A 14,467-nucleotide genomic window follows, 5' to 3' on the forward strand; every position below is an offset into this window, starting at 1 on the left:
AATGCAAAATTAATTCAGCTAGTTAAGTTATATCCTTTTATGTTTTTATTTTTTAAATTCTGTTATTTTTGTGTGTGTGTGTACCATCTAATCGGATCTAACTGGCACAGGAGGAGTTTGCCCCTCCTTCTCCAGTGGAGCATCGGAGGCTGCGAACTGTGCACATTCAGTATTGTAGTGCAGCTTCTTGCCAGAGTTACATCCTTTTTTATGTATGAAGATAAGTATATGTATGCTTGTCTATATGGTTATGGCAAAATAAAAATTTTTGTACTTAACAGAATGAAATTAAATATACATTTAAGTTTCTCTGTTGTATTATTCAGTATATAAAAAGCTCTGTTCTATTGGCCTTTGCAAACATACTGTTGACCAACTCATGCAATCATTTGATTTTTAAGTTTTAACAATTTTATGTTTCTATTGTAATTGTCTTTTTCAAGAGGCTTTGTCCTATACTTCAGTCCACTCGTAATTTTCAGTATGATTTTCTTGATTATTTAATTTTACCATTTATGTGACTATTTTTTACCTGTGCTACACAATAAGGATGCTTTAGTATTTGGTACTGTGAAACACTGCTATCAGTATTCATAAGCATGTCCTCTAGTGCTTATCTCCACCAGTGTCCCTAGAACAATCAGCCAAAAATAAAATTGCAATAAAATACAATTTGTAGCAATGATGTCAATCTGGAGACTAAGGTGAGCCTGATCCAAGCCAAGGTCTTCACAATTATGTATTATCCATCAGAAAGTTGGACAGTGACTAGGGATGATAGAAGGAGAATGGATGTCTTTGAACTGTGGTGCTATAGAAGAGTATTGAATATACCATGGGCTGCTAGGAGAACAAACATGTTTGTTCTGGAGAGGTTGAAATCAGGTTGCTTCTAGGAGGCAAGGATTCTGCAGCTTAGTCTGACATACTGTGGGCATGTTCTAAGGAGGCACCAGTACCTGGAGAAGATATGTTATACTTGAGAGGGTGGAGGGATAGTGCAAGAGAGGAAGACCCTGAAGGAGACAGATTGACTCAGTGACAGGATTTTGGGAGTAGGTGTCAGAACAGTAAAGTTGACTCCGGATAGAGCAAGTTTCAGAGCTATGGTACATAGGGTCACTGTGAGTCACAGGGAACTTGATGACACATTACAACAATAGCAGCAACAACAAAATCATCCATAAATACAAAATAATCAGCTTTACAAGAGTTGTATACCATTTTCTTTTTTTGGGAGCTTTTGAGAGTATAGTGATTTTGGTTTTTTAAAATTTCTTAGAAATTTAGACATTTTTAAATTAAAATTTTATTTTTTTCTTAATTTTTTGTAGACTTAATTTTTTCAATCTGAAAGCTAAAAATTAAACAATATCGTGAACTGCTCTTAATTTCCATTTTCCTAATTCATAATGACATTAAGCATTTTTCATGTGTTCCTAAACCTTTATTATTTCCTTTTCTATGCAATGACTTTTTGTGACTTTTGTCATGTATTCTGGTCACTCACATATCCTGGGTTGTATTTATTGCTTCCCTCAAATATTATTTGGGTTTTTTGGTATCTTGATTTATAATACATTTTAAAGAAAAATGTTCTTACTCTTAATGTAGTAAAGTGATCTTTCATTTTGAATAACTGTTTCTGGTTTAAGAACCATTTTCTGCTCTAATTCAGGAACATATGTTTTATTATGCATATTTTAGATGGCAATGGTTTCCTTTCATGCTTAGATCTTTGACCTATTCATAATTACTTTTTAGTGCAGTATGAGAAGGAGATTTATTTTCTTCCTTCCCCCCTTTTACTCCTTACGAAGAATCAATTGTTCTAAAATGGTTTGTTGGATAGTTTTCCCTTTTCCTGTTTAGCTGGAATGCTATCACAGATAAATATCAAATATTATGTAGTGCTCTCTGTTTCTCTCATTGCCACCATGTTGGAACTAACTCAAGGCTGACCTTTCAGCAGATTTTCCAGAGACTCGAAATCACACAGAAGGAGACTGCCCATCTTGCTCCTAAGTAGTTGTTGTTGCTAAGTGCCGGCAAGTTGCAGGCGACTCATAGCGACCCTATGAAGGAGAGTCCTCAACGCTTGTGTGTCTCTCATCCTTTCTCCAGGTTCATAGGGTTTCTGGAGACAAGCTATTATGGAAGTGGATGCCACTCCACCTTCCAAGCTTGTTTTAACCAGGGAGCTCCAGCTCACACTGTCCGCATTGGGTAACCAACCAATAACGCATTTGACACATCAGTGTCACAGTGTTCACCCTCACAGGAACCACAAGTGACCGCTGTACGGCAAGTGGACACACCGGGGCTATACAACCTAGAGGAATGTTTGAACAAAAACAATGAAAGACAGGCCCTAGGGCAGCAGATTAAAAGTCACCCATCTTTGGCTTGGTAGCATCGCTTTCTGTCCACTGAGCCAAAGGATCTCTCTCTATCTTGATGCTATTGTTGTTAAGCGCCACCAGAGCACCCTCCAAATGCGTTTTCTATCTCTTTGAAAAATTTATTTGATATTTGTATTGAGATTGCATTAAACGTGTAGATTGCTTTTGGTAGGGTTGTCATTTTCACTATATTGAGTCTTCCTGTCTATGAACGTTTTTTCCATATAGCTGGGCTCTCATTATTTTTCACAGTAGTATTTTGCAGGTGGTTTTGTGTTTGTTTGTTTGTTGTTGGTTTTTTTATAAAAGTGTTCTGTGTCTCTAGTTAAGTTTATCCCCTGTTCCCAGTTCCCAAGTATCTCAATTTGGGGTTGGCTATTTTAAATGGTATTGCTTTCTTAGTTTCCTTTTCTGCATTTTATTACTGTAGAGGAATTCACTGTTTTGTATATTGAACTTGTATCCTGCCACTCTGCTAAATTGGTCTACTAGGTGTAACCAGTTTTGGTGAATCCTTGGAGTATTCTGGATGCACTATCAGATCATCTGCATGTATTAACAGTTTAAACATCTGTTTGCCAATCTGGATGCCTCTGAATTTGAACCTTCTGCCTTTAGGTTGGCAGCATATCTCCTTACCTACCACCAGAGCATCCTGACTTTTAAGAGAAAAAATTTGAAATATTTGTCAACTTTATAAGTAAACAATTTCACTTCCAGGCATATTCTCTATACACTTGAAGGGTTATGTCAATAAAGGCATGTATTTTAACAACTCTTTTAATAGGAAATGATAGCAACAGACTAAATGGCTATAAATAACCGATGTTTTTGTGTAATGACAGACTGTGTAAGTACATTGGTGTGTGTTTATGTAATGAAATATTGTACAAATGCTAAAAAATTTGCGAAGGATAACTCAGGAATTTCTAAGAAAAGTTTTTCTTCTCCGTCTACAGATTGTTTATGTCTACAGAAACCCAAAGGATGTTTTGATTTCTTCCTTTCATTTTTTGAAGTTAGTTGTTACATTAAAACCTGCAGATACTATAGAAGAATACATGAATCAGTTTCTGGATGGAAAAGGTAACTATTAACCAATGAACATGTGTACAAAGTAATGATGCTTATTAAGCCAAATACACAAATTTAGGGAATATATTTTGGAGCTAGATAAGGCAGATGATTGAAGGTAGAATCCACTGAAGCAATTGATTTTGTACAGACTTGTATGATTTTTATACATTTTAGGTGGTATTTTAAACTATAAAAGAATCATAAACATTGTTAGTAATTTCTGTTAACTTTGCCTAGAGTGGAATCCCTACATGGTGAAATGGTAAAAAAACTCAACTATGAACCAAAAAGTTGAAAAATTTGGAGGTTCAACTCTATCCAGAGGCACCTTAACACAAAAAGCCTGGCAATCTACATCCCATAAATTAGCCATTGAAAACCCTATTGATCACAATCTTACTCCTTGAGTTGCAGTGATAGGGATCAACTCTGTAAGAACGTGTTACACCCATACCTCTCCGTGTTCCAGAACAGCTAATATTCAGAGAATGTAGTTTGATTGTCCTGTCACAGATCCCTTAGAGACTTGATATGGCAGCTGCTGAATTTCGTGAAGAATATAGATAAGGGTAAGAGGTTTGTGGAATATGAAATCAGGATGCTCACTCACTTAGATTAGACTCAGGGATTGTCAGATTACAGAGTAAATTGGTGGCCAGAACCCAAGATATCCTTAGACTAGAGAATAATGGGATGAGTAAAAATGTGTTTTGAAGTAGAATAGGAAAATGAAGATCCTTATCTTTTTTAAGAAGACACTTCAGTGTTTTATCACTGATCTATTTATCCCTTTAGTGCTGTTCTTCTACACAAATAGAGCACATTTTCCTAATGAAAACTTCTTTTAAAATAATTCTTCCCTAAAGCACTAATTCTTTTAAAAGAAGATTATGTGGATGACCAGTAATTAGAAGTTTGCTATTTCCTCCAAGGATGACTGCAAATAGAAAAGAAAGAGTATGGATTATTGTTTACAAAAGTTTGAAAGAACTTGACCTTGTCATTTATTAATCTTTCCCACAGTGGTAGGAAGCCTTTGGTTTGATCACGTCAGAGGCTGGTATGAGCACAAACATCATTTCAATATTCTGTTTATGATGTATGAGGATATGAAGAAGGTAAGATGAGGGCATTTTCTTCTTCTTCTCTCCTTAAAATCTTTCTTTTATGTTTGAGTGAACGACATTCTCCTTGTTGTTTTTAGATCTATGCACTACTCAGTCTTCTTTAAGAACTTCTAATTTTCAGGGCATCCCTTAATTAGTCATTCTTAATATTTTATTCTAGGACTCAGGACTCTAGGACTCATTGTTTTATAGGATGCCTTCTGATAAAGCCACTTGTAGCTTTAAAGGCAAAACCAAATGTCCAAAGCAAACATAAATAAAAAGAGTGGGAGGACACTGCAAAACACTAGGGTGAGATATCACTCCTAAGAGAGGAGTTCCACAGGTCAAGGTGTGCCCTGTGATTCATGTTTTTCCTGTTTTATAAAAGAAGCTTGAAATGTAGATTTCATGTGATTTTACATAATGTTCAAATATTGGCAATCAGTTTAAAGATTTTTTTAAAACTTGTATAAACTAGACAAAACATTTGAAATTTACTCTTCTGTGAAGGAAATAATGCATGGAAGGTTGGAGGGTCAGTGCATGAGAGAACCCTGGATCAGATGAGGTGACACAATAAGTGGGGCAATGGGGGCAGGTGTATCAGAGGCAATGACATTGGCTTAAGATACGGAACAGTTAGAGCTATTGTTCATAATGTCACTATGACTCATAGTGTAGCCAGCTGGTTTCCAACATCATATTCAACATGACAGCACATAACGACAACATTGTAAGATCACTATGTCCTAGTAGTATGTTAACTTATGTGTACATATCTATTAATTTGTTAAAAATAATGGATGATTTCTTGCTCCACTCCACAATCAACACTTTTTTGACACCAGAAGTCAGGAAATAAAAAGGCAAATTACATTAGATAAATCTGCTGTCAGAGACATTTCCAGAGTACTGAGAAGCAATGATGTGTCACTCCAGAGACAAATGTGCACCTGATCCAATCCAGAGTCTCACAATTACTTCCTACACATCAGGGAGCTGGATAATGATTAAGGAGGACAGAAGAAGAATTAGATGCCTTTGAGTTGTGCTGGAGAATAGTGTTGAACATACCATGGACTGCCAAGAAAACAAATAGGTCTGTCTTGGAGAGAGTGAAACCAAATTTTTCCTTAGAGGCTAGGCTTTTGAAGCTCCATCTCATATACATTGGGGATATGGCCAGGAGGGACCGATCGTTGGAGAAGGACATCATGCTCGGAAGGGTGGAAGGACAGTGTAAGAGAGGAAGACCTCAGATGAGATGGATTGATATGGTATCTTGGGCAATAAGGATAGATAGATGTGTCGGAGTCAATGAGACTGGCTCAGGACAGGGTAGGATTCAGAGCTATTGTACTTAGGGTTCATTATGAGTCGAAGGCAACTGGATGGCACATAACAACAACAACAACAACAATAAGTCAAGTACTTTAACAAGAGAAAAAATATTGCATCTTTTAAAAAGTTCAAGTAGAAATGGGTAGTATGGCATGTATTAATCAAGAAATAAATATGTGTGTGTGTATAATTAGAAACTGGTTATTTCTAATTATGGAAAAGTTCAGGTATATTATTAGTGTATAAATAAATACTCAACTATAATGAAGTCAAGATGGAATGAATAGCAAGGGAGTCTTATATAGTCAAGAATGATAGAATATTTTCTGGCTGGAAGAAGTAATATTGGAAATACAAGTTCAATCAATATAAATTAACAAAGGGAAGAGTAAGAGATGAACATTTTAAGCCAAAGAAACAGGATTTGTAACTTTTATGAAACCAAAAAAGAAATGACATCTTTGAGGAGTGAAACTTAAGGAAGAATGTAGAGTTCTAGGTGTAAGTGATGAAATATAAAGACCCAGAGCTGTTCAAGTATTCCTATTAGTGCACTGAAATATGATAATAATCAGGATAGGCAAAATAGAGATTGTTAAATGAATAGATATAATTAAATGAAAAAACAAGTGTGCCTTTAATTAGATCCATCAAGATTATGAGATATATGGTTTTAAAATTTATTTGGGAGATAAAAAGAAAGGAATTACCTATAGAGGTAATGAAAAAAAGAGAGCTATCAAGATTTCTGGTTCATATATCTATGTTATAATAGTCTCTATAATGAAGATGATAAGTGATAGGATCAAATTTGAGGGGGAAGATCATAGAATTTATTTTGACCCATAAGAATTAAGATGACTGAGAAGTATTCATATGGAGATATTGGAAAAACAAGCAGAAACTATAAAACAAAAAGAAGGCATGAGCTTACTGCATACATTTCATCATTCTCACTATACAGCATATAACTGAAGTAAAAAAGGTACAATAACAGAGAAAGCATAGAAAGGAATTCTAAAGCAAAACCAAATTTCTAAGAGACTATAATATGCAAAAGTTATTTAGAAAGAGATGAATCTCCAAGAAAATAAAAAATGAGCAAAAATAGAGGTAGAGAGAAAGTCAGAAGTGTATAATGATGCAGAAATCAAAAGTGTCTCAACAAAAGGTCATGAAAACAATCTTTAAGATCTAAGAGAAAGAGAATGAAGATGAGAGTTAAAAACATTCATTGATATGTAATGTAAGGCACAGTTGTCAGATTGGAACAACTTGGGAAATAATTTGATGAATTTTGAAATCTACATCACCAGCCAAAATTCTTGGGCAAATGTTCAGACACACTTTACTGACCCATTCTAATACTATTGAGACATGATTGTTTCAAGTTTTGGCTCAGGATGCGCAACCTGAAAATTCTTGTATATATGCTATACATATGTCAAATCGGAATCGTAAAGGCCATCCACCAGGTTAGTGGGTCTGTATATCTTTATGGGAGGAAATTTCATTCTTCTGCTGGAAAGCGGCTAGTGAATTGCAACTGCTGGCCTGCTGACTAGCTTTGGAGTATTTACTAAACAGCTCTAACAGAGTTTTTTTTATTTAATAATTTACTCATTAATTTCTGTGGAGCCAGAATCAACTCCTATATGACCTTCTAGAAGGTTTTCAAGGCCATAAATAACAAAGACTATGACTATCTATTCACTCATATGAGTACATAGGGTCGCTATGAGTCGCAAGCGACTCGACGGCACTTAACAACAACAACAACAATAATTATCTATCCTTCTCCTGAAGAGCAGCTGGTGGATTTGAAACTTTGAATTAGTAGATCAATTCCATGTAGGGTAGACTACCAGAACTGTTATTCAATCACCATTGTTTTTATGTGCTGCCAAGTTGGAACTAATTCATAATTAAGCTTCCAACAGGTTTTCAGAAGATGTAACTCTCAGGGAGGGGATTGTCCATCTTTCTCCTGCAGAACAGCTGGTGGATCCAAACCATTGTCCTTCGGGTTGGCAGCTGCAGCTCCTTACCACTAAGCCACCAGAGCTTCCTTATTTAATATAATACTCTGTTAACTATTGCTGCTAAGTACCAGTGAGTCAGAATCAATCCATAGCTAATCCTCCATGGGAGTAAAATGCCCCTCTTTCCCCTGGGGAGCAGCTGGTGGACTTTAACACAGTGTCTTTGGGTGAGCAGCGAAACTTCTTACCATGAAGCCACAAGTCCTTACTCTCAAATCTCCACTTTCTATCAGCTACAAAAAAGACTAAATGACTCATTCAGCTTTCCAAAGCTCTTTTTCTCCCATCCCAGTAGAGTTCTCCAGTTTCAATACTTTAGACTTGATTTCATACCAAGGTCATTAAACTTCAATTTTAAATCACTATGTAAGGCATTATAAGCTTTATAATTTGGGGGTTTTACAATCAGAAACTAATTATCCAGCTTTTCTAGGGACATATTTTAGCCTTTTTTTCTTGAGTTGGAAGAAGCTTTTGTTCTTCTAAAATTGTTCTGTTAGAGATGTTATCTACAGGGTAAAATGAATATTTCTTTCTTATGAGCTACTGTGTTTCTGTTTCCTGTTTTATCTTCCAATTTCTTTATAAATTGTGAACTCTTATCACAGAGAGACGGTATTTTTATCATCTCTTAAATCGTTTTATCATCTATCAGTTTTTTTAAAATATAAGACTGCTTAAATGTTGGCTTAGTGAATAATGAAAACAGACTAGCCTTATAAATTCCAAGAACAGTAATCTTTCAAAATCAACTGACAAAGAAAGAATTCATTTTCAAAAAAGTAAACCACATATCTTTGTCAAGTGTTAGGCTTTGAATGAGTCCAAACCCCATTGCTACTTCAAAATGTAACTAGATGACACCTAAAGTGACCAATTTATCATGTAATTTTTCTTAGGATCTCAGAAGTTCTGTGCTTAAAATCTGTAATTTTCTTGAGAAGGACCTGAGTGATGAGGATGTGGACACTGTTGTGAGACAGGCTGCTTTTAAGAACATGAAGACTGATCCACAAGCAAAGTATGATAACATTCTAGAAGACAGATTTGGGAAAAGAACAAACGATGGCTGTTTCCTACGCAAAGGTGATGCTTTAGGACTCTAGCAGAGTCAGAACATTGAGAGTTGCACTGAATGCTTGGCTTATACAAGAATTAAGGAGTAGTTCCTCTATGTTTCTCCAAGTGACAAGGACATCTAGAGACCAGAGCCCTAATCTAAATTCCTAACTAAAAATAGCCCTCAAGAGTGTCTCAGAAACACTAACACTGCTTTCATGAAGTCTAGCATCTGAGCCTGTGTTAGAGATTGTGAAGACGGCGTAGGGTTGCTATGAGTTGTATTCAACTCGATGACACCTAACACCAAGGACATCATATTTAGGCCTCTTTCTTTCTTCATTAACTCCGTTGACTACTAATTCAATTATTCATTAACATGCAAAAAGACTTTATTGTTCATGTATTGTACACCAGAAATTGCAAAGAGTGAATATATTTTACTGCTAGTTGATACCTCATTATATTCAAACATTTCAATTATTTCATAGTTCATCATTTTAAGCCCCAGTGTGCAATTCTCCACTTTATTCATATTTTAATGTATCCAGAATTTAGAACCATGTGGATGTATATTCATTTATACTTAATTATATAAGAATATTAATTGAAATTATTCCCAATTTATTATTTTTTTAAAAAATATTCTATGTTATGTATGATCATGTAGAAATTTTTCCTGCTGAAAAAAAAGTGAATGGCATTATTCTGTCAGCTGTTCTATGGCAGAACTAGGTGGTGGTCTTCTTCCATAAAGATCCAGTATTAGAAACCCTAGGGGTCAGTTCCACTCATAGAACTCTTATGAGTTGGAATCAACTTTAAAGCAATGGATTTATCATCTATTTTACTTCTCTTTCAGGAGCTCTGGGGCCTAGTACATAGCATGTCGCCCTGCTAACCAAAAAAATTGAAAATTCAAATCCAGCAGCTACTCTAAGAAAGAAAAATAAGCACTCTCCCTCATTAAAATATTTATAGTCTCAGAAATTTGAGAAAGGGTCACCATGAATTAGAATCTTCTAGACTGCAGTGGTATTTCTCATTGCTCAGCAAAATGAGATATGGTACAATTTTTAAGCCTATGTGAGTTTTCTGTTTACTGTAAATGACTTTACTAATATGTAAAAAAGAAAATCTATGCTAAATTACTAGTTTACATTTAAAACAAACAAAAAATTACTTAGTGATCGCTTCATATTTCTACAGAGCAGGGTGCAATAATAACACCTCTGAGCAATCTCTGGCCTTTACTTCATTACTTGAAAATCTTTAAGCTTCATTATTCTCTTTATTTTTCAAACTCTAAGGGGGAAGAAATACATACATAGTAGGTTTACCTTAAATATTACATGATTAATAGAAAAAACATAGCATAGCATAATACGTCATGCCATGCCATGCCATGCCATGCCATACCATACCATACCATACCATACCATACCATACCATACCATACCATACCATACCCCATATTATACTATATACTATATGCCATGTGCTATGTGCTATATGCTATATGCTATATGCTATATATGGAGCTCTGGTGGCCTAGTGGCAAGAAGCTGTGCTGCAATCCCAAAGGCATGCAGTTTGAGGCTACAAGCTGCCCTGTGGGAGGATCGGCAATCTCCTCCCATGCGACTGCCTCTGAAAACCTGTTGGAGGGTCAGCTATGAGTCAGTTCTGACTCTATGGTACACAACAACAACGTATACTATATAACATATATTATATACCATAAACTATATCCCATAAACCATATACCATATACTATATACATAGAATGATATAACATGTCATACCATATGATACCATGCAATACCATACGATACCATACGATACCATACGATACCATACCATACCATACCATACCATACCATACCATACCATACCATACCATACACTATAAACCATATTATACTATGATGCTTAACACACAGTAAAATTTTTTACAATATCTAAGTTCTTTACATGTTGTAGATCCGGTTTTTTTTCTTCTTATAAAGAAATGCTATGATTCAATAGTATTAGTTGGTGAAAGTCTAACATACAGAAAAATGTACTAGAACTGAGTTTACTGTGTTTTCCAATCCTAAGTTAGTTTCTTAACTCATTCCTGTGTAAGGAAAGATGAAGAACTAACATAGATGTTTAGCTTGCTTTAGAGAAGAAATTATAGTGGGACAGTTTTCATTTTTGCCTTTATAATGCTGCATCCTAACCAAGATGCTCTCATGCTGGAATCGCTAGGTACAATTGGAGACTGGAAGAACCATTTGACTGTGGAGCAGAGTGAAAGATTCGACAGGATCTTCCAAAGGAAGATGAAAGACTGTTCCTTGAAATTCATCTGGGATATAAATGAGTAGAATCACAATGACAGTTCAAAATAATCATATCATTACCTATTAACTAGAAAATGTATTTCAGGATACATATTAGTTGTGCTTCTTATGAAACTATTAATTTGAAAATTACTATTTAATTTAATGGCTTTATTAATTAAAAGTATAAATAAATTTAGACTCATGAGCAAGAATTATATTTTTTCATATCAATACATAAAAATTATTTGAGAAATAAATTGGCATCTTCGAAGATAATGAGAAATGAAAACGCATGCAGCATGAATTGTAATGTTCTGTAATGTGCATTATTTCTTTATTATTAAATTTAGAATCAATTAAATATTAACATTAGTTTATTAGTTAAATGTTTATTCTGTGGCTTCAAAATCTGTGTGAGTGTAGGATACTAAATAAAGTAACATTTACCAGATTTAAAGTTTGCACTAAAAATTCATCGATGAGGGTGAACTGATCATTCAGTGTTTCAACCATATATCAATTTGGATATAAACAACTTCATTCACTGAAAAAACCCACCCTAGCATATCATTTACTAAACAAATACTACAAATTTTAATAGTTAAATATTTCACATAAAATAACTTAATATTAAAAAGTATGTGACCTTATTTTTTTTTGTATGAGTTTTAAAAAATTTTATTCTGATTTATTTACAAAGTTAGAATACATTGTTTTTCACAAAATATTCTTCCCATTTCCTTCACCTCATCTACCTGCCAAATTGTGCAACCCTATGATTAACACCCTACTCCCATCCTCACCCCTCTATTTCCATCCCCTTGCCCCCGTCTTGGATCTTCATACTTATTTGACAATAATGATTTTATACAGTATTTGTTCTTGTGGTACTGAGTTATTTCACTCAGCATAATGCTCTCCCGTCCCTCCCAAGTTAGGTAGTAACTTACAAAATGATGGCTGCTGCATACTGTGTTGTGTGAATGTAACACAACTTCTCAATCCATTCGTTTGTGGTTGGGCATCTGGGCTGTTTCCATGTTCTTGCAATACTTCTTGAATAATACTGCTATGAACATTGGTGTTCAAGTTTTCATATGAGCCTCAGTTCTCATTTTCTTGGGGTATATTCCAAGCAATGGAATAACATGGTCATATGGAATTTTTATGTTCAGCTTTTTGAGGAAGCGCCAAACTGCCTTTCAGAGTGGTTGCACCATTTTGTAATCCCAACAACAGTGTAAAAGAGTTCCTATCTCACCACATTTAGGTTAGCATCAATTTATTGTGATCCACACAGTCAAATGCCTTTGTATAGATAGCCAATGAAACACAGATATTCTTCTGTAGCTCTCTGCTTTCTGCCAAGATCCATCTGATCTCAGCAATAATGTCCCCAGTGCTATCGCGTCTTCTAAACCCAGCTTGTATTTCTGGTAGTTCTCTGTCATTGAGCTGTTCTGGTCTTTTCTGGATAACCTTCAGAAAGATTTTGTTTGTGTGTGATATTATTGACATAGTTCAATAATTTCTACACTCTGTTGGGTCACCTTTTTTTTTGAATGGGAATAAATATGGATCACCTCCAGTCAGTTGGCCAAATAGCTGTCCTCCAGATTTCTTGGCACAACTTGGTGAGCACAGGCAGGGCAGCATCTGTTTGCTGGAATACATCAATTGGTATTCCATTAATTCCTGGGGTACTATTTTTTTGCCAAGTCCTTCAGAGCAGTCTGAACTTCTACTTTCATCACCATTGCCTCTTGATCATATGTTGTTTCTTGAAATTCTTCTGTGCTGGCCAATTCTTTCTGGTACAATGACTGTACACGCCTTCCATCTTCTTTTAATGCTTCTAAGGAGCATTGATGCCTTTGAGCTTTGGTGCTGGAGAAGAGTATTGAGGGTACCACGGACTGCTAGGAAAACAAACAGATTCATCCCGGAGAGGGTCAAACCAGGTGGCTCCTTGGAGGCAAGGATTCTGAGGCTCCGTCTAACATACTTTGGACAAGTTGTAAGGAGGGACCGGTCCTTGGAGAGGGACATTATGCTTCATAGGGAGGAGGGACAGCACAGGAGGGGAAGACCCTCTATGAGGTGGATTGATTCAGTGACTGGGGTAATCGGGATGGTGTATCAGAGACAGTGCAACAACAACAACATACAAAACATAACAACCTAAACATAACAACAACAAACAACAAGTCATTCCATATTCTGCCTATAGCATCCTTAAGCATTGCAAATCATGGCTCGACTTTATTCTTTAGTTATTTCAGCTTAAGGAATGTTGAGTGAGTTTGGCGCTTTTGATTTTCCTACTCCAGCTCCTTGCATATTACATTATAATATTTTGCTTTGTCTTCCAGAGTGGCCCTTTGAAATCTTCTATTCACCTCCTTAACTTCTTTATTTCTTCCATTTGCTTTGGCTTCTCAGTGCTCTAGTGCAATATTCATTCGGACATCCATTTTGACCTTTTCTTCTTCTTCATAATGACTTTTTACACTCTTCATCAAAGATATTCTTGATATCTTCCCACAGCTTATCTGGTTTTCATTCATTAGTGTTCAAGGCCTTAAACCTATTCCTGAGTCGGTTTTTAAATTCATGGGAGGTAGACTCAAGGTCAAATGTCTATGTAGTCTATTTAATGTCTGCATGAAATGGTCAGGGATTCTGAATTTGCTATTGTTGTTAGACACCTTTTAGTCAAGTACAACTCATAGTGATTCTATAAACAACCGTTTGGAACCCCATCCTATACTTTGCTATCATCATCATCTCTGACACACTTGAGCGAACTACTACACTCACTGTGTCAATCATCCTTTTGGGGACCTTCTTCCCTTTCACTGACCATCTTTTCAAGCATGGAGTCCATTTACAAGGAATAGCCTTTACTAGCAATATGTCCAAAGTATAAGAGAGGAAGTCTCACCCTCTTTTCCTCCAAAAAGCACCATGGCTGCACCTTTTCCAAGACATATCTATTTGTTCTTTTGACAGCCCATGGGATATTCAGTACTCTTCTCTAACACCACAAACTAAAGTCATCACTTCTTCTTTCATCGTTATTCATCATCCAGCTCTCAAATTCACAA

The 14,467-nt window shown here is 35.6% G+C and overlaps 1 pseudogene; it reads left to right on the plus strand.

The window, feature by feature from the left end:
* The window catches only part of LOC102855664, a 29,965-nt pseudogene extending 18,539 nt beyond the window's left edge, over positions 1-11,426 (plus strand).
* Positions 11,427-14,467: the final 3,041 nt, after the last annotated feature.

This window comes from Elephantulus edwardii, unplaced genomic scaffold (assembly GCF_000299155.1).
Source record: "Elephantulus edwardii isolate Elephantulus edwardi_28Jun2011 unplaced genomic scaffold, EleEdw1.0 scaffold00002, whole genome shotgun sequence".
NCBI lineage: Eukaryota > Metazoa > Chordata > Mammalia > Macroscelidea > Macroscelididae > Elephantulus > Elephantulus edwardii.